Source organism: Bombus bifarius, unplaced genomic scaffold (genome assembly GCF_011952205.1).
Source record: "Bombus bifarius isolate JDL3187 unplaced genomic scaffold, Bbif_JDL3187 scf7180000007970, whole genome shotgun sequence".
Lineage (NCBI taxonomy): Eukaryota > Metazoa > Arthropoda > Insecta > Hymenoptera > Apidae > Bombus > Bombus bifarius.
The window spans coordinates 5,680,281-5,707,859 of record NW_022884356.1 but is presented as its reverse complement, the minus strand read 5'-3'; the positions used below and the strand labels follow the sequence as shown (position 1 = coordinate 5,707,859).

Sequence of the window (27,579 nt, the reverse complement as noted above, 5' to 3'; positions counted from 1 at the left end):
GTACTTATATAACAAAAGAAAGAATCTACCAATCAATCGAGTGTTTACATTGAAAAGTCACTGAAACACACTAATACGAAGCATTACTTTTTATCTGTAACACAATCTAGAACATCACATTTTGTTTCCCGTCGTTATACTATATTAACATTTATAATACTTCGAATAAACAAAGCATCCGTTTTGCTTACAATTAACCAAGTATTACCGCGTCAACGTTTCCTAAACCATAGTATAGCACGAGCATCGCTATCAAATTCCAAAATATTACACTTAAGCAAACCATTAACCTCGATTTCGCTCGTCAGTATCAACGATCATGGCGCAACGACCACGAAAACCCGTATCAGATATATTCGTCGGCGCTAAAGCGCAGTTTCGAAACGAGTTGCCGTCGTGGCCGCTATACAAGAACACTTTTGCAACATGAAACGGGCTGCGCCATAATTTCGCGAGCACGGCAACACGTCCGCTCTAGCAGGGTACAGTTTTACCGTGGCGCAAACTAGCGTCTCGTACGTGGCGAATGACCGCTTTCATAGTGATAGACACGCAACAGGCCATCGACGTTCCCGTGTTACGTCTCAGCTTGGCGGGCTTTCACGCCTTTAACGTCGTCGTAACTCGTCGCGAAAAACTCAATTATCCGACCGCGAAATACCTGAACCGATAACGGAACGATAATGCGGCTCGAGCTCGAGTGGCTATCGATTATCGTCTCATTATCATTATCATAACCGAGATCTCGTTAAAACCGATAAAAAGTATACGGAATTAACGTGCTTCGCGTATCGATCATACGATGTATCGAGTGTTCGCTGGTGTTTGCGAAGATTGTGAATTGCGAAAGTTTGTGCAGGTTTACCGTATATAATATGCAGAGGCTTTGTGGTGAAAAGTAAAAGATTTAATTCTTCAGATGGAATTCTCCGAATAATTTGTGAAAAATGAAAGTTGGCGTTGGTGGTTCGACGACAGAGAAGAATTTGTAAGGGTAGGGATACTTGCGGTGAAATTTGTTCGAGATTTGCACATTTTTCGGCATACTTGTTACGCTACTAAAAATTACAATAATAAAGGGAAATGAGGATGGACAACTTTTTGAAAGCTTCAACGATGCAAATTTTTTAGCGAACGATAAGAGAATAGCGACGGTAGAACAATATGGAGATGTTATTTAATATTCGATAATTATGATAATAAATTCATGAATAACTTGAATCTCCAGTTACAGTGGCAAGATAAAGGGAATTTTAACTAACAAGATACGTATACACGTACAAGCCAAATATTGAAGATATTTATATGAGTTTGAGAAAAATCGGAAGGAAGTAAATAAATGAGAGTCACTGAGAGAAGCTTCGTAAATAACACAAGCAAAGCACGTAGAAAAGGTGCAAAAATTCACAAAGAAGAAATCGCCAAAGAAATCATTAAAACCATTAAAATAAATTCAAAAAAAGAAACGAACTACGATTGCCGACTTAGTTTCGAATGCGTTCACGGCGAAGAACGACGACGCTAGTATTCGCTATCTCGCCGAGGAAAAATGGCTGCGCTGCGCGCTTTTACGCTTAAACGTCTTAAATACGCGTGGCAAAAGAATCGTCCGGTGTTGTCCCATTTCTATCTGTCGGGACGCGTCTCTCGTTTCCACCCCCTCACGTTCACAACCCCTTGCCACGCCTCCACCACTTTTATAGACCTCTCTTTCTCCCACGGAGCTTTAATCGTGCGATTAAATTACATCTCTCGCGAGGAAGACGTACTGCCGCGTGGCGGTTCACGGCAGAACGAATTTACCCTGTCTTTTACATTCGTTAAGCTTGTTCCACCGCGAAGACTTAATTAAACGACTCGGCGAGTCGCCCGTGGACCGTGTGTATTTATCCTTTGAACGGAGGGACAATTTTATGAATTACCTTCAATTATTTTCCCTCGGCGCTCTTGCAACGTACGCGAGCTACGTTTCGCGAAAGATGGTCGAATTATACTTATGTCGATTCTTGCAATTAGCCAGTAGTTGGTTCCGTGTTCAAAGAACTATGAGATTATACAATTATTAAAATTTATTACCCACGAATACAGTAGACAATAGCGTCCTTTGTACTTGACGTCAGAGATACGACACTCTTCTAATTTTACGTCATCTTATTCCACCTATCTCCGCTACAGACTTCAAAAGAATGAAATACATAAAACAATAGAACAAATACAAAATTCCGAAACTGTAAACAATTCTAGAACTTGAAAGAATGCCCAGTTGCACGCTAAGAAATATCGTCGACCATCACGAAGTTAAAGTTCAATTTAAAGCATCTTCCCTGTATCGTTCCTTCTTTATTCTCATCTGCGAAAGCTTCGTCACGCAACCCCATCGTCCGTCGACCAAACAAACGCAAAAACGCGTCTATTAACGTATCATCCTCTCCTCGGCGATCTCGCCAGACATCGTTATTAGCGTCACGCGTACTCCAAGAAGAAGCTTCTCAGAAATCCAATCGAGAAGGAAACGACGACGTCGTGCCGAGGAAGCCGAGTGGAGCTGTAGAGGGAGGCGGCGGATCGAGACGTTACCCCTCGCCCCCCGACGCAACTAAAATATCCCAGCAAATAACTCGAATTCTATCTGGATTTCCATCGAGCGGATCGAAGCAGGTAGGCGAGTTCGAAAGGGTGGGTAGAGTGGCGTGGAAGCGAATCGTGGAATTCGCGGTAAAAGAACGAGAAAGCCGGCTGCTTACGTATTCGATCACGTAAGTACACACCGAAGAAGGAAAAGGGAAGCAAGCGGGCGAACGATGATCGTACACGCGGCTCTGTAGAGACGTCGTTGGCGCACACATTCTCCAACAAAAAGAAGAATATGAGCGTGAACGCGCGCAAGATCGTATTGGTTTGCGCTAAGCGGCGTCGAACGGCGAGAATCAAAATCCTGGATCGCGGTGGGCAGGGTCGCGCGTGGAATTTTAAACGGTCGCGGAGACAGGGATACGCGGCTAGGGCCGGAAGCGGGAACAATTTGTACCGGTCTTTCGAAATATACGAATAATCGCGGGCCGCATGCCAATGGCGGGAAATATTTCCGGCGAAATCTCGGTGCTTTCCCGCGCTCTGTCACCGCTCGTCCTCTTGATCCTCTTCCTCTTTCGTTATTCTCATCTTTTACAATTTTTCTTCCTTTCTTTTCCTTCTTCTTTCCTTCGTCTTCGCTCGACGCTTTTTACACGCCGCGCTCCGACCAGCAATTGAATTTTAAAATTCGACAACGCGACGAATTTTATTGTTGCCGGGGAATCGTGCGAATTGATTTAACCCTTGCGCTTGCTTCTCTCTCGGCTCTCTTTCCGGAAGCGACGCTTTTTTCCTCCACACCCGGAATGCTAATTGGCCGCGATGGAACTCGGAGATTGTGTAAGTGATAATTGAGGCAAGGTGGAATTATTTGGCCCGATTCGAGGGTAATTTTTGACCGAGTGATGGTTTTTGCTCGTTTTTGCATTATCATTTAGGAACTGAGAAGATTTTCTTCTCAGTTCGTTACTTTTGCATCAATTTTGTTACACTGTTCTATGGATAAAAATAGTCTCGTTATAGTTTATCATGGTCTTAACAAAACTTCTTGAAAGGGCGCGAGCGAAAAATTAAATATTTTTACAATCCTGTAAAAGCTATTATACTTGATTCATCATCAACGAAAAAAGAAAAAAGTGATTTTTCGAGAAAATACTCGTGAGATTATTAGACGAAAAAAGATCCAATTCTCGTTAAACCTTCCTTAACTTTCGCTGTGAATTTTCCAGACAATTTCATATAAATATTCATTCGATCGACGTTGTTCGTTATTCTAATACGATACATTCATCGATATTTTCATGTATCCTCAAAATACGAGATATCGTCAACGAAATATATCGAAAAATTGTGCTCCTTGGTAAAGAGTTCCTTCGCGCACCGTGAACGAGCTGTTCACAGACATCAGCTCTTTCATCCAGTAAAGATGCTGCAACTAAATTCTTTATGCACGCCAGTTACGTTACTTCGATGCACGCAGTCGTGATCGTACATCACCGGAACGCAGTCTTTCCGCCTTTCCACCTGGCTAGCGAGCGTGTTCAATAATATCTCGCCCAATTTCACCCGATCCTTTGCACGCTTTGAAAACACGCGTCTCGCTACTCTCTGATCTTCATCGTCGACACGACGCGCGCGCCGCCGGGCATCAGCCAATCCGACGTATCGATATTGAAACTTGTTCCCCCTCGTTCGAACCTACATCATCTCACCTTTTTTTTCTTTCTTCGTCTCGAGTCTGTTGAACTTTCGATTTTTTATTCTATGCAGTAAGCAACTAAATTTTAGTCACGATTTTTCCAATATTTTATCGAATATTATTATTCCTACCACTCGAAGCCAAAAATCCACGTAAAATCACTGTAACAGTATCGATCGATGGTATTAATAAAAGAAATTTGGAAACATCAACGAACTACAGGCAACAACATCGAGAAACATTTTAGTGGAAAGTAGGGGAAAATATAAGGAAAACATTTTTGATAAAATTTCAAGGTGCGATCGAAGTAACAGTGATCTGAATTTCAGTATAATATACTATACGAATTTATTGAATCGCGATTAATATACGTAAGTTCATGATTGGGTTTTTTACAATTTCCTGATTATATTTCATTTTAATATATCTATTAGTATATAGAGTATAGTATTGTAAAAAGAGAAAGAGAGAGAGAGTTAGAATGAATCTATGTTCATACTTCGTTTGTACTACTTAGTAGATTCAGACTCTACCAAATTCAAACTTCTTTAGCACGCGTAGACAACAAATATCTCGCGATGTACATACTTATAATTAACATTCTACTTTACCCAATATTCCACCACATATCGTATTTTCCATAACAAAATAGGCGAAATTTTTACTTCAAAATTTTAAACTCAAAACCCTCGCGCTGTTTACAACCGGCTCTGTCGATCAATTTTAAAACTCGATAATTACAAAAACAAAAAGACAAAAGAAAAATCAATGGAATTTGAGGATAAATTAAAAGAATCGTTCGCGCTATCGAGGATCGAGGGACAAAAATAGCCCATTTTTTACATTCAACGGACAGCAGAACGAACATTTATAGAATGTACGTGGCCAGAAATGCCTTCAGCGTTTCAGAACTCTATTATCACCCATGACGGGGTCATAAGACGAGAAGTTAGTGAGAGAGGGAGATAATACCGAAGGGAGTAAGTCGTAGTTTACACGTGAAATCCAACCAGTATGCCGACGTAATCGAAATGAGACGGGGACCCCCATGTACCCCATGGACAGGATTGATGGACAGCCGGTGGTCCGTGACGTGACCACCTGACATTCTTGTCCGATCGGGCTGACATGCCCCAGGGATCATGCATGCGAGTTTCGTGCTCACGTAGCAAAACGTCTACTCCGATTTTCCGCCATCCACCAAGTGTACAACCGAATCTGCGTACTGAAATTTCGTCTAATGTTCGTCTACCCACGTTCATTTAAAGTCTTTGTGCGAGATTTTCAGTATCTTATCGATGGAAATTGTAATTGAAGACAATCCGAGTCTTCTATGACCGAAATCTTTCTTTGCTCTGTGATAAAAAATTGTCTTTTGTTAGTTACTGATAGTAGCAATACATTTTTCCGGTTGACTGTAACGTAGACTCAATAGAAGATAAATATATTTAGGACTCATAGAAATAATAGACTCATCAAATCAATAGACTCATAGAAAATAAATATATTTAAACTTAACAAGTTTAATTAATCAGTAACTTACAAAAAGCACAGTGTCGCGTACATCGGGTACGAAATGATCGAGGATGATCACGTTTTTACAAAGTATATTAGCTGAAAGTGACTGACATGTGAATGATTCCTATTGCCACTTTATGCTAAACAAAAATCGTGAAATTGTGAATTATGTTGAAAAAAGTAAGTAAAAGTAAACAGTAATAAGTTACGGATAATTCACTAATTCGAAGATTCTACAAATCAAATATAAACAATTCTTCTATTAAAATAGCAGACATTGAAATCCTTCCAAAAATAATCCAAGATAAATAATCTGAATACCAAGTAAATCTCTAAACAAAGTCCGGCAATAAAATCCCACCGATACATCTATCGTTTCTCGATCTACGTGAAAATAGCGTACGCTTAGCCCCTTCCAAAAATCAATATCAAATCGAAAAAAAAAACTTGTATAGTTCTGACTATAATTCCGAAAACCCGACGACTATAATTCTGAATAAACCGCAACAATAAAAATCCATCAAAATTCTTATGACCCCGAACAGCGAGGCTTTCTTTCTGGAAAAACACATTACCATCGCCAACCAGATCGCCCTTCTGCATCTCTTTCTTCGACAAATTGCTATTTCCCTGCAGCGTGTTTCGTATTTTTTACAGAGAGACAAGCAGCCAAAGGGGCTGGCCACGCGAACATTGACGCTCACATTTATTCACAGGGATTCTTGCCACGATTCACACGCATTCGGCGCGTACGCCTGTTCGTTCACACGTGCCAGGCAATTTTGCCATAACGTCGAGAAGTATGCGGCGGAGACGAGCGGGCCGAGCGTAAATCCAGCCAGGGGGCTGGCTGAGGCTTGATTTCACCGTGCGCGCGTGGAAACAACTCGAAACTCACGGAGAGAGAGACGATACTTTCAAGCGTGTACCGTTTACACGGAAATGCACGCGCGGGTGAGCGCGCGGCCGTTCGCGAGTCAGCAAACCGTGCGGAATGTCGACTGACGTAACGTCACCGAAATTGAACGGCACCCTGGCTGTCTCGCGTAATCGAAGCCTCGTTCGACTCGACGGCCACGCGTCCACAGATTGTTAAGGGGTTGCTTTCGATTCGAATATTTGCCAGTAGATTTTTATTGCCAGTAGACTGTGCGTATTTCTGCAAATTCATACTTTCTGCGAAAAAAATAGGGCTTAGGTAGAGAATGCTTTTAGCTGTTAACCCTCAGCGGTGGACATATTTTTCTGGTGACAATACAACAGTGGCGACGTCAAATTTTGAGACGAATTTTAAATGTCGTCAAAAAAAGAAAGAAAAAAAAAAGGAAAATGGTAAAAGGATATAAAATTTGCATGCTTCGGTAATAAATTTATATAAGCGTTAATAACCCAAAAACGAGGCTACATTTGTAACTTTAATCACATACTTTACCGCAAACATATTTTACCGCGTTTCCAGGCTATTTTAATATTTCCAGCGTGTTTGACATTTCCTGCGCAAGCATCAAAATACACGCATAACGGTGCGTGACTTTTAGAATCGAAACTCGGGCGGAACACGTTCGAAGCATTTACGAATGCGCCATTAATCAAGCCGATATTTCCCGTGTTTCAGATGTTGCAGAAGCGTCGGTGAATTTAACGTTATCGTCGCTTATAGCTTCATTTACGTACAAACACGCATAAGTGCTTGTACGTGCGTATTCGCAGATGCGACCTCCGTCCCTGTGGAATTCTAGAGCTGGTCAATGTATAGTTACATACATACGGAACATACCACCGAACCGGCAACTAGACACGAGTGTTTACCCCCCTGTGTGATCCTTACGTTCCCTCCAATTTATAGGAAAAAAGTTCTACGAGATTATTCTAACTATGCCACACACGTGTGTTTTCTGGATACACGTGTACGTTTATATATAAAACAGACGCTATCGATTCTTGTGAAAAAAATTATATTACAAATTGCGATAAATAAACTTTTTACACCTATCGCTTCGATTTTTCTCCGATATTAACTAATAGGTAACACTCGACTGATACCAACTAATTCTGCTACAGACAGGCCTTTTGTAACATGGTTAACTCGTTCCGCGTTATATCGAAATCAGGTTTCCAAGTGTGTGTTAACAGCAAGTATTTAATACTAAGCAAGACTGCAAGACCCTGGATATCTTCACCTTAAGGGATCTATGTATATAGGTAAGTCTTTAAACTCCTATCCTAAACTAAACCTGTTTGGTACACGTAGTTTGACATTGCAATTTCTCTTGGAAGATCGTCGAGCGGAACGCGTGAGCTGGAATCGGAAAGGTCAGAGGATCTCGTGGCAATGCGTCATCGAGTAGGCAAACAGGACACCGATCGAAGCGAACGTTCCTATCCCTAGGACGACGCACACCGTACGCCACACATCGGTCGTACAATTCGTCGCTGCCGTGGGCTGTCAACGTAATTACACGTACAGGGACCATTAGACACGCGCGACGCTTACAAACGACTCAAACCACCTGCGAAATCGTCACTTTGTTCCGCAGTTAAATCATGCCAAACTCGAACGACCCTGTGTACAGATGCGTTCTACCTCGTTGCTGCAATCGATATACGACCAATGTCTAGAAATGTCTGAAAAAGGTGAAGGTTATCGTCGTCGAGAATTATGATCGGAGTATAATCGAAAGATATCGTTAGAGTTCTTCTCTCTACCTTGCACGAAGATGTGTCTGACGATGAGATCTGAAACACTTCGAATCGTTTCGAACCTGTACTGTATTTTATGTGGCGGCAAATTCGAATCGCTTTGAACATGATCCGAAATTTAGAACTCTCGAAAGCTTTGATAAGCGTTGAGATACATGGCCAGAAGTAAAATACAGGAAGATATTCACGCGATCGGTATATTCGGCTAATAGAGTAGCTGAGCACGTACAGTTTAACCGATACACTTTCTATAAGTATAAAAGCAGCGATATAATTGTCCAGTTTTATAATTTTTAAAAACGTAGATAGTAGAATTATATATAAAGAAACATATAAACAAATCAAGAGTGTAATTTTTCTTTCATTTTTGCTCTTAGAACGACGGAATACCAGCTTGCAGATGTGATATGCAAATGTAAAAAATATACACATAATATGCAAATTTAATACGCAAAAGGTATAACGCAAATGGTACAAGAGAAATTTCTAATGAACAATTTTTTATTGGGATTACCTGTCTTTTTAGGAAATAAGAAAGTTTGCAAAAGTCTGTATTTCGGAGGTTTCAGAAATTATGTTCATCGTCTGCTACGAAAATTACATAGCTTACATACGGTCTCCATCGAGATCAAAATAAAAGTCTGTAAAACACGTTCCAGTTCCCATGGCGACACACGACCGAACAAGAAATCCATTTCCCTCGTGTGGAACACTTTCTGTGTTTCAATGAAAGGAACTGGAGATGAATTTACCGATCAACGGCTGGAGGTTTATACGGCGGCTTGTGCCTGACAGAAACATTTTCTAAGATCGATTCTCGCGAATCGCACGAAAACGAATTTCTCGTGGGCAAAACTAAAATTATATAGTAACACCGTATTGCTGCCTGTCCTATATCATAAAGATATCTTTGTGTGCAATAAATAAATATTCACCGAAGATACGATGTTCGTAAGATTTTCATATTTTATTTATTACCTAAAAATGTAGTTTAGATCACAAACACGAATAATAAATAGCGCCCATTAAAAAGACGATAAAGATCTATCTTTTCACATAAAAACAAAAGTTACATATACCATGATTTTCCTTCCAAAATTAATCGAGTTAAATTAATGTTAAATCCTTCCGTAAGAACTCCGAAACAAAGGAAAATTAATACTAAACAGCTTGAAACAATCTTCGACGCATAACTTCAAACATTCGAAGCGTGCAGCCACGAACAATAGAACCGAAACCAATGCCAATATTCCATCAATCGCACCACCATGCTAACAACTTGGTATTGTCGTTAAATTTTTCTACGATTCTCTTCTTCCTTCAATGATTTTTCTTCGATCTCGTTTATTCTCCAACAGCAAAAGTAAAGTTGAAATTTAACCACGGCCACGGAGTATCAAAGTTTCGAGAATTTTCGCGCTGGCCAAGAGTGTCTCGGTGGTCGGTTGCAGATGCAGCTAACTGCGCTACGGGGCGTATTCATTATCGGGCCGCCGGAACCCAGGTTGCTGAGACGATTAAACAGGGAATGGGAGGATCCTCCAATGATTGGCTACACGGGGCCGATTCAATGTCTACGGCTCTATCGGTCTATCGCTCTCCCGCGGCCGTGTTACCCATCTCCGCCGTTCTATTTTATCGCGTTGCACGCTCGTCGCTAGTTAAGCGAAAAACGCGCATAGTTTGACGAATTGTTCAAAAATTCTTTCCCCTTTGCCTTTCGTTTTCTGGAAATATAAATTTGTGACGATCCTTTGAAACGAACTGTAAATTAACGCATCGAGCATGACTCTACGATTAGTTAAGCGAAAAATTCGGCTATTTCGGGAAATTGGCCAGGGATTCTTTTCGTTTTTTTTTCCTTTTGTTTTATGGAAACGTTGGATATTCGGCGATTTTGATATGTTGGAATTGTGACGATCGTTCGAGATGTATTATGATTGATGAAACTGTGAGCTGGTATGTTTCAAGTGGTAGAGCGGATTCAAGTTGAATCATTGATCGATGGCTTAGTTTTCGTATAGATAGTATTTCTGTCGATACTGTTTTTTTTTCTTTTTTTTCGGTATCGTATAATAGCAGACCGATTCTAATTTCTTTTCTACGTTTATAAATCTGTAACGAGAATAAGATGACATATCTTTATAATTACGTGTTATTTGTATCGACCAGTCCGATAGATTTCTGATAGCTGTACTTGTCTCACAAAACATTATACGTTTGTTAAAATGTTCACAGGATAGAGCAGTCATTATTGAAATTGAAAGACGATATCTAATTAAAGACAAAGCTCTACGAAAAGCTTGTCTAATACCACGATCTAGAATCCCTTGTCCACGTAGCGCCAGTTAGAACACGGAAGCTATCGCACATTGAGAACAGATAATCCGACGCAATTCGACCAAAATGTATCCACACGTCACGAGAAATGCAATTACAGATTGACGTCAGTCAGGTGCTTCTGAAGCGTGTTCATCGTATCTCGGGTTTATAACCGACAGCTTACGAACTGATGCAGCATTCGGCTGATCTTACAGGTTGAAATTTTTCCTCGAGGAGAGTGGATTTTTCTAAGCAAATAAATTGAATTTTTCACATTTACAAATATTTAATATGGCAATTTAAAAAATAAGAAAGGAACGATTACATGTTTATTAGCGTACTGTGAAATGTTTATGTCAATTCGTGTTTTTGTAGACACTGATAAAAAAGACGAATAAAAGTATATCTTACTTTCTAATTATTATCTAACATGTATTTTATATTTGATATTTAATATACTTTTTCATATTTGTAGATATTTACAAATTTATATTTGTCACGAATGTACAAATATTCACGGTTTAGTTATTGCACGTACACTGATAATATTGGATCAAGAATATTGGAAAAAGTAGATCATTTTGTAGATTATTGGTCTAAGAGAAATGGCAGAAGCGAACATCTACTGGATGAGAAGCGATGTCTATTCTTCGTTATAGGGAAAAATGCAATAGACGATCAACTTGCCACCAATTCTATAAAAGTATCAATTATTTTTATATCGCTATAATTCTTCGTTTAAACCATTTACCTTCCCCTATGCACGAAACGTAAAAGTTGCTAGAAAAACGAATCGATCGGGCTGCCACAAATTTAACTTCAGCATCATCGAATTAATGCAATTTTCAACACTGATCGATTCCTCTGTAGCCAGTAACAAGTTCAATGGTAATTGCAATCGCGACAAACGCCTGCAACAACCGAGCGCTCGTAAATGATAATGTATCCGTTGCGCTGGGACGCAAAATTACACGAAACGATACGATACCTCCATTTTCCTTTTGAAAGAATTTAACCCCTTAGCATCGAATGACGAGTCTGACTCGTCATGGTAATTTAATCCCTTGGTCTCATATCACGAGTCTGACTCGTCACAGTAATTTAACCCTTTGGTGTCAAATGACGAACGCAGATCTTTATACTTATAGTAAATTTAAAATTACAAAAAGTGCACGAAATATCCAAAGTATGATACTTGTTATAACACTCAGTGGATTATACAAATTCCTATTTAAATTTCATTCGTTTGACTAGGTTCGTTAAAGTACGAATTTGCTTGAAAATCTGCGATTTAGTAATAACGTTACGTACAAGGTATACAATGACGAACTAATCTCGACTAAATTGTGCGTCAAGGAACACGTATACTTCCGCGTGGACACGTCGAAGAGAATGTTGTTCGCGCGTGTGCACTGAAAACTGTTCGTGACTTATAGTTGTACGCGCGGCCCGTTACCTTCGCTTAAGCCAACACACTCGTACCTACACGCGAATCTCCACGTTGCATAAATCCTGTCCCGATGATATACGACCGTAAGGCTTCCAACTATTTGCCGGACCAGTCTGGCTTGGCACTTGCGTGTACCTAATGCGCATACACGCGAACCCTCGTGACAACTGGCCAACCCTCCATTTTCGATTTTCAACCTGCGACTCGCTCTAAAAGCGGTCCTAGACTTCGCACTCTATTTCTATCGGTTTCAATTATATTCGATATTATAATTATATTTTTTATACAATTATATAATTATAATACTGTAATTATAATCTCAGGAATTTGTAATTTGTCACAGCAGTTCGAAGCGTCGTGTAGTTAAGCGTGAGAATCTGACCGAAAGTTACTCGAAGCGGTTGTATTCGATTAGCTAAAGGTCTCTACGAAAATCTATATTAATTCATATATTTATATTAATTATTAAATATCTTTCATTCGCGAAAGCGTACAAAATACTAGATTTCTAAATATACCGAGAATGTCATGCAGCTTAAGTTTTCGAATTATCCTGAATTCCAAACAGTGATTACTATACTGCGGATTTGTATGCAAATTCCTATGTTTGAGAATATAATTAAAAAAGTAGAACCTCCGTAGAAAATCGTTTTACCTACTAACGATAAGTAGCGAAGAAAATTCTATAGTACGCTGAATATTTTACCTACTTTTTCGTATTACGTGCGTTCCATGCAAATTCTTAAAAATTTCCTACGAACGCATCAAAATTCGTAGGCTGTTAATCGCAACAATTCCTAAATTAATCTCATCGCGATAAAAATCAACCATTGTATCCACATATTTATCACAAAAGCACATTCATAGAGAGGACAATAGTAGCTCATCCACGAAGCTTCGATTTATCCAGTATATCTGGGTATTAGCCGAGGTAGGATAAGAAATCGAGATAGTTGGAGGCGCGAAGCGAGCAAGAACGGTGGAAGTGGTAGAAACTCAGGAGGATGGGGATGTTAACGACAGACGAAAGTCCGAACCGAAACGAAACGGAACGGAACGATATCCCCCTTCTCTTTCTCTATGGTGCAGCCGTTTTTTCCGTCTGGCAGCCGTTTTCTTTTTCCTCCTGACGATCGAGCCTCGTTAACTTCGCTCTCCTCGTCCCACTCGACGAGACTTTCGTAACCATGGGGCCATTTACATGTAAATGCCTCTTACCAACGGACATTTCCTCGAGCCTTTTCCAGCATTGGTATCAACGCAGTGTCTCTCGTTCCCTTTCTTCTCTCTCTCTCTCTTTCTTTGCCTCTTTTTTTATACATATATACAATCGTCCTTTTTTTCCGACGCTCTTTGTCGAGCACTTGCTTCGTTTCGCTTACAAAAGCCTCGGTAATTAAGTAGATATCACGCTTGGACGTTTCTGGAGGGAGAAGAGGACCTAGAAATCGTGCTCGAACGAGAAAAAAGGAGAGGAAAATGAAAAGAGAAGAAGGAGCAGCGCCTACGAAAGTGCTCTTCGTCGAAACAATCGCTTTAATCAAGATGTAGACCGGCGGTGGCTCGTTCGATTCCAAAAGAAATCTTCTGCAGGATCTCTCGAGATGACGGCAGCTGCCGACAAAAGTCAAGGGTTGCGTCGATTCGATGAAATATGCATTCGTGAAACAACGCGGCAAACCTCTTATTTGCTCACCTTCTCTTCTTCTCTATTTCTCTTTCTCCCTTCCTCTCTATTTGCTTTTCACGTTTACCGTTTTAACTTTTTGCATCGTGCGATTAAGGTGTCCATGGAGAAGGAACGCGAGTGTCCTTTGACAAGAAACGAACAGATTATCTGCTCCGTAGAGTAGCGTGTTTCATAAGAACTAGGTAACTTATCTACGTCTAAGACTGATCTTTTATATGTCTGTTATAAAAAGTGACAATTGGTGGAGCGGTTTGTGAGAACGTATACAGACATTAATCATAATCCGCGATTATCAACCGATGTGCGGCAATGTTTCTTAAAACATGCAATACCTAAGTATTTGATCGATGACGCTGACCTCTTTTCCTTCGGATTGTCAAATAACAACAATAGTCATCCAATGCGAACGTCTTGAATCAAATACGATATATTTTCTCGCGTTTTCGTAGAATTTCCCTAATTAATTAATGTTAAAAACGGTCAAACATTACGATTACGAAAAAGCACAAGCGAGAAACTACGCAAATATTAACAACGATTCCACCATATTTCTTTCGTACTCGAGAGACCACTTTCAACGACAGAAGAATACAATTAAGCTGCAGGGTGTAAACAGCGGCGGGAAGATTTCGCGTGAAAGTATCGTAGAAAGGGTGCCGAGCGCTGTACGTTCGATAGATTCTATTAATCGTAGAACGGGAGCGGACGACAATCGCAATAAATTTGACGCGCGGAGCGTGGCGTGCGAGGAAAACGTGAGAGAAAAGGGCGATGCCGGCCACGGGCTGCCTGCTCGATATTGATGCCGGATTTATGAAGTCTCGCTGAGGTCACGTAACGTACGCTCGGCTCGCGTGGCTAAGCCTCTACCCGCCTCGAGAAACCTGTTCATTTTTCACCCAGCCGACTCGATCGTACATCGTTCACGCCACGAAATCGGCCTGGCCGCGATCACGCGGTTCGCTCTCCACGATAACACGTAGAACCCGCACTACGTTCTCTCTACGTCAGTGCCGCGAGATACGAACGACCGATTACAGAAGCGAAGAAACTGGAGGGGAAAGGCCGAAGGAATTGCGAATGCCTTCCGCGAAGTAGCCGACGAGGTATGATTCGTGAAGCAAGTAGGAGATTCGAGAGCCGATTTTCAGCTACGAACCAGTCGCTATCACGGTGATGGTGAACTGACGAGGAACGGAAATGGGTGGTCCGTTCAACGTGTACGATACACGTCTCAGGAATGGTAAGTGATCCAGAAATGGTTGTCTCGGGCTGACGTGGATACGGGTGGCACGTGTTGCGCTCAATGGTATTCTGAATTTTTACGTTGAATTATTGAGTAGATTTCCTTTAGTATTTTGGTATTTCGGTAGTCGTTTGTTCCTTCACTATACGATTTTTATCTGCTTTTAGAAAGTTGGGCTGCGCGAGGAGAATTTATTTATTCCTTGTTTTTATGGCCGAAATATTTTGTTTTATTAAGGTTTCTGGTAAGATGTTCGAAGAAGATACTTAAGTTATATCGAAGTGCAATTTAAAGACAGAAATTTAACTTAGTACGTCTTAGTGTTCTTTCTTTTTCTTTTGCTTTTTTTTGGATGGGAGGGTGTAATACATAGTTATGATCTCTATAAATGTAATTTTTGTCATCTTTATAAAATCAATTTACGATATAGTATCGATAAACGGTGAATTAGATTGCTTTTAAACGTTGACGTATCTCTTGATACTTCGCTGACTTAATTTTTCAGTAGACTGTTTCTATTAGTATGTCTTATGAAAGAATATTGTTAGTGTTAGCTGAATAGCGGATTCCATAAAACGTGCTGGAGGGCTGGAGGAGTTCGAAGCTGATCGAAGCCAATTCTATTGAAATATCACTTTCCCGTTTTTTGCCCATTTTTATTCTTGGCAAATGAGGTAGGAAACAGTATTTCCAATACCTACGCTGAGAGAATAAATAGTAGAAAAAAGTGGCAAGAATAGAGCAATAATGATAAATAATAATGATGATAAAACATATCGTTACACCCTTCAATTTATAGAAGGAAATAATTAATAATCCAAAACAAAATAACATTTATTCTAATCGATAATCTGATTCTTTTTAAAGGCCAACTGTTCGATAAAATTTACCTAATCTTGTGTTTCCAAGAACATTTCCTAAATTATTTATCCTAAATTACTTACATTGCCATCTTACAGTTTAGAGTAACTATATGTTCCATAAAATTCCAGAATTTGGTGAAATAGTCGTTTTAACTTTGGGAAACATTTTTGTCAAAAATCTACCGAAACCGGAAGAAAATTGCTATCGATATCTGTAGCATTAATTTTAATTTATTATCAAGATTATTAGAAAATCCGGCACAAGTACAAATGAGAAATTATTTCGAAATTATTAATAAGAAGGTAAACTTACGTTTGATATTTCAAACATATACCAGCTATAAAGACGTTTCTTCGTTACAGCAAAGAGAAAAGATATGAAAACGTAGATTAACTAAAGCGCCGTGTCGTAAATGTTTCTGCGAATTTTTATCAATTCGAAGACGAATGATGTTTATCCTTTGACTGGACAGAAATATTTCTTTCGATACTTTCGTACGGAGATGCGAGAAAACGCGGAAGGTGGGTAGAATTGGAATGTCAGTTCGACTTATACGAAAACGAATAGAACAGAGGCACGTTCAGCTATCTCCACATAAAACCTTATGAATGACAAGTAACGAGCAAAGGTATTTGTTACTGCACTCGAATCCGCGAAGACGAATCTTGAGAAGGGACTGACGGCATTTGAGATTGACACGAACGTTTCGGGACATTATCCCTCGTCGATTTATTTCCACCGCTTTCTCCTCTCGCTTCTGAATGCTCTTTTATCAAACAACACACCAGAGATATAGTACATTATCTTTCGACATTGTTACTGCCATTCGTTTAGTCCAAACATATATATTACTCACACTTTCTTCGTTACTCATTATTATTTGAAATATTCCTAAACAGCCGCAGATTGAAAACTCCTGGTATTTTCTATTCTTCGTGTATGATTAAAAAATAATTCGACATTTGTCGAGTTTCCTGTATTTTTATATTACTTTCATTTATCTACTAATAAAATGTATTTATTAATATATTCATTCCCAAGTGAATTGAACAGAATTAATTTCTATTATTAATAGGAATAAAAATGTAAAAATTGAAGCATTAAAGTAAACAATAAAAAATAAAATACTCGACTAAACGTAGACGACGTTGATAAAACGTCAATAACTTTAAAGCGATGATCACAGAATTGAAGAATAAAATATAAATACAGTGGAATTCGACGCAATTTGAAATATATTTACCGTCAAAGTAAAGAGTTTTCCTTTTCACAAACCTAGAGTTGTGAATCAGATTCGTTAAGCCCGGTCGTAATATCGAAACTACCCAAATTTTAACGTTTCTAGAAAATTTCCAAAATATTTTCCCATTGAAAGAGATCTGTTTGCCAGCAAAGAGGAAAATGTGACGTGACGTAAGATGCTGGGACGCAATATCCATAGGAAGAGAGCAATATGAAACTGATTAAACTAATTACGACTTTCCGATGGCAATTTCCAACGAAACAGGCGCAGCAACTGCGAGCGTGCCGCGTTCGTGTGAACGTACGTGAGATTCTGCGCCACAAACGCGTTCCCTGAACAAGTTGCCTCGCTCTTCGAGTTATCGTGCTCACGTGCTGCAACCAACTGCAAAGATGCAAACGGAAGATTTCAGGTCGCTTCGCGATTACCTCGATAAATTCGAAAGCATTTAACTACGAGCATTTTGCGTCTTCGTCGTTTGAAATTCTTCGGCCAGTCTCTTAAAGGGGATAAATGATAGAGATTTAGAAATTCAAGATGGTGCACACGATAATTAACGCGAATACATTTTTCATAGAATTCTTCACTGCGATTTAATCTTTTAAAAAAATATACCATGCGTTGAAAGTAACTAAGCTAATAACTGAGATTTCAATTCTGTTTTTTAATACCGTGGTTACCGAAGGGAGTTCCAAGAATTCATTTAATATTTTTCTTGCCTGTCCCTTCTACGTATTAATTCGCTTCCCCTATCTTTAATGAATTAAATACATAAAAGTTTCTTCGAAAAGTCTAAAATTATTACTGAAAAGAATATTCAAGGGTTCATAAAATAATTCCCAGTAAAATTTTACATTCTGTTTCCGGCATATCAGAAAATTACAGTGCCCTCTATCATTGCGCGTTTTATCTTAGAATAAAATCCAAGCATACGGTATAAATTTACGGTATAAATTTGAAATTAAATTCTTTACGTTAAAAGCAATGCTTTAAATGCCCGTATTTCCATACAAGACACAAAGTTTTAGTCGCTTATTAAGTTTTCGCTGTTCAACATTCATTAATCCTTCTGTTGCGTGTACCGTCAGGAATCTACATTTACTATTTGCTCGTGAAAAGAATCGCCATAACGCAACACGTCTTCTGTTTCAAAATGTTCCATCGTTCTTGCACCACTTTTCACCGAGGCCTTTCTTTTCCAAGTTTATTCGCCGTTCGTTTTTAAACCAGAGTAAACTGTTTCAAAAGACCCGGAAACTGATTCTAGTATTGATCTTGAAAAAAAGGAAGACATCATTTTCACGGACTACTGAAAAACTGTACGAGTTTCCTTACACTTCCTCGATGCTGCTTTCTCGCAGATTATATATTTGTAAATTTCAATACAAAGAGTCGGCACTTTTATTCAATAATTGGATTCTCTGTAGTACCGATATTTCAAACAGTTCAAAAATTTGTACATCGCCAAGAACAAAAAGGAAAAAGGAAAGTTTTTTGATAATTAACAGTGAAGATCCTCACACATCGTACATCATCGCCACATATTAGTATTATCAATAATATCGACGATACTATTTCGATTTGATTTACGACTTTTAAGAATTAATTCTAAAATCAAACGAAGATGGTGAACAAATTGCAGACGATAGAAAAATCTGCATAGGAAAACAAAAATGAAAAAAAACGCCATAGAAAATTTCGATACAAAACGTTCATTTACAATGAATCTCGGACAAAAGAAAGGACGAATTTAGCAAGAACGCTGCACCTTCCGTCTGGATCACAGTTCCGCCACGTTGAAATTTTCCAACTTTTTCAACAACTTCCTCTCTCTCTACTACCCTTTTCCCATGTCTATCGTCGCAAATCATCCGCCTACAAGCCCAAAAGAACGAGAGAAACCATGCACACACGCCTCGTGCAGAACATCCAAGACACGAGAGCGTTGTACGAATAGCTGCGACACCCTTGCGACAGATAACCGTGAACAAGTTCGCGCTCACCCTTTCCATTCGAGCATCTGGCCGATTCAAACGTAAGACGCGACACGTTCGAGCTCCTTTTCAGGATGATTAAAAAACACGGACACGGACCAGGCCCATCTGTGTCTCTCTCCTTTCACCAGCTCTTCGTTTCAGCCGTTAACTTTCGTTCGTCGGGAAAAGGAAGAAAGAAAGAAAGAAAGAAAGAAAGAAGAGAAGAGAAGCATCCCTCCCGACGCGGCGGATTCAAGGGTGTCTGCGTCGTTGGCAGCGGCGGCGCGCGATCAGCCAGAAATCCGATACTCGATGAGAAAGCTCGAGGGAGATGACTTCGCTCGTTGGAAAAGTTTCTCCCATTAAAGAGATGAGATTTCATCGAAGGCCCGCGCGCACCCTGTATCTTGCTTCTTCGCCCATTCCGCCCCTTTTCACAGTGTCCGCGAGCACCGCCATGTTTCACCGCCTCCACTCGTCCGCGAGCCACCCCCCTTTCACCCTCCGTCGGCCTTATTTTTTAATACGCCTTTTTAGCCGTCCCGCTTTTCATTTTGCCGACGAGAAAGCCGCGGGCGGGATTAAATACCCGCGTTAATCCGATTCGCTGTAAATGTTTTCGAGCGCTTCCCAACCCCTGTTCACCCCCGCTGGACCACTCTCTCTCTCTCTCTCTCACACACACTCTCTCTCTTTCCTTCTCTCTCTCTCTCTCTCTCTCTCTCTTTGTCTATGTGTGTGTGTTCTACGCTCCCCATTTGTCGTTCGCGTGGATTCTACGAGCTTTCGTGAGAGTGGAGTATGTGAAACCACGGTTGTGCGTGTGTACACGCGTTATAGAAACGCGCACGGTTGTACAGTACTGTACACGCGCGTACGAAACTAGTTTGAGGGCGAAAGGGGATGGTTTTGCTCGATAACGTCTACGGGGCTAAGGGCGCGCCTCTTCTCGCGCGCATTATTACTTGACCGGCCTCGTAATCTCGGTCGCTGCGCTAAATTTATTCATGGCTCGGCTAACAGCGTTAAGGTATGTTTTACCTACCGCCACTGGATGTTCTTCGTTCGAGCGGGCTTTCTTCGTGTATCTTGAGGTTTCGGTTTGGGGAACGGGTTGAAGTAGAATTCGCGTATGGTGGTTGTCGCGTGGAAAAGTCGAGCGAGGCGAATGACACGATCGGAGAATTAATTCTGTACGAAGGTAAAGTTAATACTTTTGCCATTACTAAAGTTTCGTTTTGTTCTCTGCATCCAGCTTCGTTAGCAACAACTAATTTTAATACAGTAACACACAGTATCGTTCGAAAGGTTGAAACGTTTTAACTTGTAAGCCAATCTGCGTCTGATCGTGGACCGAGTCGAGTTCCAGCGTTTCCTATGCAAATCGATTAAACGTATTTTGTAATTCTCGATTTTTCAAAATTTGTAAGAAGGGCGAAAAGCGTTAACTAATGAACGTTTCTTAAAAATCTAGAAATCACTCGACGCTCGCCTTGTAATCGCTTTTGGAAATCGTGCAAACGCGCGCGCAACGAGGTAAACACTCGAATCGACTCGGTTCGGTTGAAAATTCAAAGCGCCTCGCACACTCCCGGACGAATTATCGTTGACTGGGTTCGGGTCACATCGTTGCATAGGTGTACTCACCGTGTAGCGAACTCCAGATGACGTCAGTACATCCAATTCACGTCGAAGGCAATCCCTGAAACACACAGAGGTACACGGTTACAGAGAGATGAAACATTAACCGAGTTGTTGACTACCGGGACGACACAGGAAATCCGCGCCAGGGTTGCTTTAGGCTTCGATCACTGCCACGACACGAGTACTCGGTGAAAAGGTTTTACACTGAACAGAAATATACAATGTGTGCGCGAACTGTAAACTAAGTTTGTTTAAATCAACAAACATCTTGGAATTCGTTATGCACCTACGAGATTACGTAGAATGGTTCAAAAATACACGGACAGAATGGAAAGCTTTCACGCGTATGTTACGTTCACACGGTAACGCTCGTTACGCGAAGGTCTACAAATGATTTACATTAATCATGCATTTGATAATTAAACTACGTCCTCGTGGCTGTTAAAAAAATCGGTAAAAACAATCTCCATGATAAAAATAGTTTCACGAACGAGCTATACAGACGCGTGAGCAGTTTCGTACAGGACAAACAACGTGGTACAGGACGTCAAGCTGAACGTTCTATGTCGCTTACATGTATTATTCAAGCTGACAGTGACGCGACGCTTAGCAAGGGTGGATCCTCGTCGGACAAGAATGCTTGGCGAGAAACAAAAATACGGAAGGACAAGGATCCGCTCACCGCGATGTCCTGCAGAAAGAGGGGAAAACTGGAGTGTCCAACGAGAATGAGGCGGACAACGAGCAACATGACGACGACGCCGACGACGACGACGACGACGACAATGTCGCGCTGATGCTGGAGGAGGAAATGTTATTTCTTTGGGACGCTAAGTGACAGGTCGAAAGACATTCGGAGATACTCGTGCCAGAATGTCGCGAAGACGGTCGCACGAATCCGCTGAACGAACAGCGAGTCATCGTGCAAAAGTTCGGACGCACTTTTGCCAAAGAAAGAGGGAACACGACGATGAAACTAGTCGCGAAAAATCTCGCTGATCGTTTGACCGACGCGACGACGACAATTCTGCAGAACAATCGGTGGAATTGTTGTCCCGGAGATTTTTCTTTTTCCATCCTCATCCTGTTTTTGTCAAGCTTTCTTCTCGAAGATAATGAATCGAAGGAATAAAGGGTTTGATGATGCTAGAGAAGATGATAAGAGTAGGGGATTTGTGAAAAAATGTGCTTCGTAATATCGGTGAACGAAAGCAACTTCGACAAGCGAAGGATTTATCTTGGACATTTTGACTTATTCTTGTTTCCGCGAAGAACTGTTCTGGAAAAAATGTACCGAGTGGAGAAAATAAGAGATTCGATGGAATTAAAAAAAATTAAAAAGCACGAAATCTGCTAAAACGCGTGTATTCTACTAAAACACGAACGTAAACGAACGAAGTGGAGAAATTTGATTTCGGTAAAATTCGAAATGAAAAGATTGTATCAGTTTGAGGAAAGAGACAGATTCGATCGCAGTAGAAAGGTTAAAAATAGCGTTATTCGCGTACTATGTAGGTGATATTGATTTATAGCGTCGCCTCTACTATACATTTTCCGTCGGAAGCTAAAATTTAAAGCCTGAGTTTTTATAGAATAAATAGAGCTTCTTCGTAAACTGGATAAGAACTTATGACTCATTCAAGTGCTATTTATCTTCGTCAAGGTTCCCGGCTGTGGAGTTCTTGGATCTCAAGTTGAATTACATTAACCTATTTTAATGAAAAGCAAGATATGTTTTCCTGGAATACATATGTACATAATTCAAGACAAACTAAAGCAAAACAACTTTCAAAGTTGCTAGAGTGAAAAAGGAGATGCATATATGGAGAGAATGAAATTTCACCATTAATAATTGCTTATCGTTGAAACGTATTATCGAATGGTAAATTGCGTTCTCGATTCTCAGATTAAATTAAACGCAGTCGATATGCAATGGCTACAAAAAATATTTGCATACCATTGTATATTATTATAGCATTTGCATATTAATCGGTTAAGTTCAAGTATAACAAATTTCATATCATTTAACAACGCTTTCATACGGCTACAAAATTTTAATACTACGAATATGATGAAGCACGAAACATGATAAAAACGACGTTTCGATAGAAAATGAAGAGTATGTGGAAACATGTTTTATAGCCGCTATACGTAAGCTTCTGTTTCCTCTCTTTCGTCGTGCAATCAAATTGTCTATTTAAATTCTCAATCCGCTTCTATCTAAGCTTCGAATCAACACAAATCTACTATCGCCCAGCCTGTGAAATATGTTTCACGAAAACTGCAGCCATCTTTCACGATACGCGGAAACAGGACGAAGATTAAACAGTTAGGCGAAAACCTGTCTCGCGGAATCATCCCCCGAAACGGATCGTCGTTAACACATTCGTTATCGATAGGAGCGAACGACAAATCGAACTAAAAACCGAAAAAGAAGAAAAAGAAGGACAGGAGGGCAAGAAAAACGACCGTCCATCGATTGCTATCGAATTACCCATTCGAGCGATTCTGCGCCGCGTAAAAAATACTTTTATTCGACGAGAGCGATCGTTCGCCGATTATTGCATTCTCCCACGCGAAGAGTAATGCTCCCCCGGCATCGTTTGCTTCGCGCGGCCCTCTAAACCGTGCCGGCAGAAAAATGGTGAAACGAGCAGACTGAAAGAACGCTGCGAAAGCTGAAGAAAGAAAGAAAGTAGATCGGTGTGTATATCCAGGTTCTATGTGTGCGTGAATAAAAAAGCGAGAAAGAGAGAGAGAGAGAGAGAGAAAGAGAGAGAAAAGGGAGAAAGGGAGTGAAGGTGGAGAAGGTATAAAGTAAGAGGAGCGGAAGCATTAGTGGTATTGCCATACTATTACTCGCGCCCCTCTTAATAGCTCGCCCATTAAAGATAATGAACGTAAATTATGCGTAACGGAGCACAGTTAAAAAGGTCGCCTCTATCTACCGCACGAGGTACGGCCACTCTAAATTGACTGTACAACTGGACGGTTCCGCATGGCGGGACACGGCTGTCCGTGAAGAAGTGGATCGGAATGAACAATTTATTGACACGCCGAACCTACCTGTCGTGGGACTACCGTATACATACATTTACGTGAAATGCAAAAGATAGTCGTGGAGATCGAATAAGAGAGCCAATAAGGGCAGAATTTATTTAATTTAGGCGAACCAAGTATATATACAATATATGTCATTTTGTAGGCTCGATTTAAATCAGTTTGAAGGATGTTTTTCAATGGATGGAACACTGTGAGAGACTCGAATCTACGATATAGTGTAGTAATAAATTAATTATCATGTGTACGATATTATTGTCAAGCGGTACGCTTTCCTATTCGTGATACAGCGTTGCAATTAGAAAGTAAAATGAATCCAATTGCCAGGAATTGTATAAAAAGATTCCTACCATTCTCAATATACAAACTTAAAGAACCATACGGATCTTTCTCATATTTGCAAACTCGGAACTCATTATCTAAGAAAATATTTTACGACGTTTCGCTTCTCTCTCTTTCAAACTTTCGGCGTCACCAGGTGAAACTGTTGGACCAAGGACTGTATGTACCAAGGACCAAATGTAAAATGCTACATTCGAAAAATTTGGTTGCCTGCTTTCACAAATCTGATGAAAAGAACGTAGTCGCCTGTCTATACGAGGTAACGCTGCAACGGTACCTTTTCGTCACTGAATCGTGAACGAAATCGACGGAATAACAGGAGAGAAAAGGGGACACAGGAACCTGTATAATATACTGATTTTCGCGTCTACATAGGGGGATACATTCGTCGCACGTCCGTGCCAGATTTCCTTGAGTTATATCGGCAAATGCTGAGGAAAATACGTTGTGTTCGAAACGTTGCCGGTCTAGTCGGAACAAATGTTTCACGACTGTACACTGTACATCTGGCACTCCGGGTTTTACGCTCGTGGATAGAGAGAGCGTGTCGTTTTATCGCGAGCACCAATCTATTCTTTGATTGCGCCATTGTGCGTTTCCTCGGTTTACGTACTCGCGGAAAGAAAAAGGGAAGAAAGAACGGAAGACGCGGTCGATTCCAGTGTTTTTCTTTAGCTTCCGTCGGTATTGTTCTTTTTCGCTTCGTAGAAATTAATGGCAAAGCGTAACTCTTTAACGCCCAAGCACTTCAGTTATTATGGAAAATTGCGAAACATATACGTACGTTGTTGTAGTTTGCTATTTTGAGGTCAAACATACGAACAACGAGACAAATTATAAATTATTGACGCATGTTACATTGGTGCAACAGATATTTATAAGTTATTTGTATGTATGAGATTTTAAACGATTTCACAACGTTTTAGCACACTTGATTGAAATTTCAATCGAGTATTACGCGATATACTTGTAATTCACTCGAAGTGAATCAATAGCGATAGAAATGAACGCTTTGGCAAATAAACAAACGCGACAGTAATCCATCTATAAGCAACGCGCGTAAAATATTAAGAATTCCAATGAATAACAAATTAATGGCTGGACTTTCAATTTCCGAGATCGATCGAATTTTTTCCAAATGCATTCGTATTTTAGAAGTTTAAATGGCCGATTTATCCCGGACAAAATGAAACGTTAAAAACTTATAATTTTCTACTACTAAATTTTCTCCACTTTATCGTTATTAAACGAGACTGTCCTGTTCGTTGCTGAAAAGCAGTAAACGATCGTCCCGCGAGAAGGCAATATCGCGGCACGGTGCATAAAGTTCATAACGCATATGCTTTGGTAACTCCCTATTCAGCCGACGTTCGCATGATGGGAGTACGTCAAAGGGTAAACTTTATTCCATGGCATTCCTTGTGCAGTGGCTCCAACCGAGTCGGATAATCGAGACTCTATTGTGCCACTAATAATATTAGCTTTCGGGACAGCCTGCGTTTTCAGTCGTTCTACGTTGGCAATTCTCAGACGTTACGTTAACGAACGCGACCATTAGAACGCCGGATACGAAAAGAAGTTTGCGAGCTTCGTAACAAGATGCGAACATATCTCTTTCGTTCCTGAAATTTTGCATCTTCTATTATATTTCTCTGGAAGAAATTACCAACCGAGAAGATAATTTGAATTTTAATAACCAATTAGCGAAAGCTTCTGTACTTTCGTGAGGATTACACGGACGAGTCGTATTGTTCAAGACTCACGATTAAATTAATACCAAAAAGAAGTTCGATAAACGAGCCATTTAAAATGTCAAACCGATCAACTGTCTTCCTAAAAAGTTTTTAATTCGCGCATATAACTGACGTTTAACCTCTGAGAAAGCAAATCGGTGGAGCAACAGTTTAACTTCTGTATAATTCAAATGGACCTCCTTCGTTTTAATATATCGCGTTATAACGAGCACTTTACTTCGTAGATTTCATTACATGCATTCTGTTCAATTTTACGCGTTTCCATGTCTCATGGACAATTTAATAAACAGCGGACAATTAGATAAACAGTTGAAGTTAAATCATTACCCTTCGAATCGCGCTCCAGCGAAACGATTTCTAACTTTTAACTCGCAATATATATTACATATACATATATCATATGCGCGAACGATCGTCTGTCAATTTAAAAAGCATTTCCATCGCGCAACAAATGGCAAATACCTCGCCGAGCGAACAAGGCAAAAGCACGATTGCTTTCGTTTTCGCGTGTTTTCATTACCGGAGATAATTGACAGAAACATAAACCAGCATTCGCAGATGCATCGGCAATGCAGCAAGCAGTATTCGATACTCGGCAATGTCTCTTGGAAGAGGCCATTAGACGCTCGCCACCTGATTCACTATCCGTTAGCAAACGTTTCACCCTCGCTTCTTTAGCGTGACGCGGACCCATTACCATTTAGATACGAGGTTGCTCGGCCCTAGGTAGGAATTCTAATTCGAGGCCGGCCCGAGTAAATTACACGCGGACCGCTTAACGTCCGACGATATTTCACGATCGGCGGCGAGGACGCGGGAATGGCCGCGTGTCCGTTCGAAACGTCGATTCCCATTGGCCGACTCGATGCCAGAATGCCATCGTGATCGTCGATGATTTACGGCGTTTCACCTCGTTCGCTACTGTATCGAGTTTTCGTTATACCTCGGCTTAAGTGTGTTTTGCGCGCAGGTTATAAACTTGGAGATTCGCAGCTCTTTTTTCTATGCTATAATTTCACGGATATAGGATCAGAGTGGTTAAGGTGAAAATCGTCGTGTGGATATTTGACGTAGTTCGAACGATGAAATACTAGGATCTGAAAACTAGGTTTATTTAGAGCGTTTTGTTTCTTTTGCTATCGTATCAAATGTTCGTCCCATCCTCAGCTTAAACATGTTCGTGTATTGACCGTAGAATCAGAAATTGAGCATTGTTTATCGTAAATGTACTAGAAACAGTGTCTAAAATCGTAAATTATTCGTATCCGTAATATTTGTCATATAATTAGAGATCTCGCTAAATGAAAATCTTGCTTCAAACAAAACGGACGCGCTATTCGTAGTTTCTATCGAATGACAGTGCCAAGATCCAACGCGCGGCAAGACGGACTACCCTCTGTTTCAGACATTCCAACCCTCGTGTCACGCTTCACCGAGCTCGCCCTTCCTCAAACACAGCTCGAGCACTTTAACGGTACCTGTCAAACAAGTCCAGTC

At 40.4% G+C, this 27,579-nt stretch overlaps 1 protein-coding gene and 1 long non-coding RNA gene across 4 annotated transcripts in view; one reads left to right on the top strand and one right to left on the bottom strand.

Moving 5' to 3' along the window:
• The window catches only part of LOC117213030, a 486,984-nt gene extending 466,000 nt beyond the window's left edge, over positions 1-20,984 (bottom strand). For all 3 annotated transcript variants that reach the window (XM_033458240.1, XM_033458248.1, XM_033458277.1), the window contains exon 1: positions 20,930-20,984. The gene's annotated coding sequence lies outside the window, so the exon portion shown is untranslated. The remainder of the gene's footprint in view (positions 1-20,929) is intronic.
• Positions 954-8,761, top strand: LOC117213091. The gene is made up of 3 exons (XR_004488582.1): positions 954-994; positions 7,407-7,993; positions 8,069-8,761. It is a non-coding gene; the product is annotated as an uncharacterized LOC117213091 (long non-coding RNA).
• Positions 20,985-27,579: the final 6,595 nt, after the last annotated feature.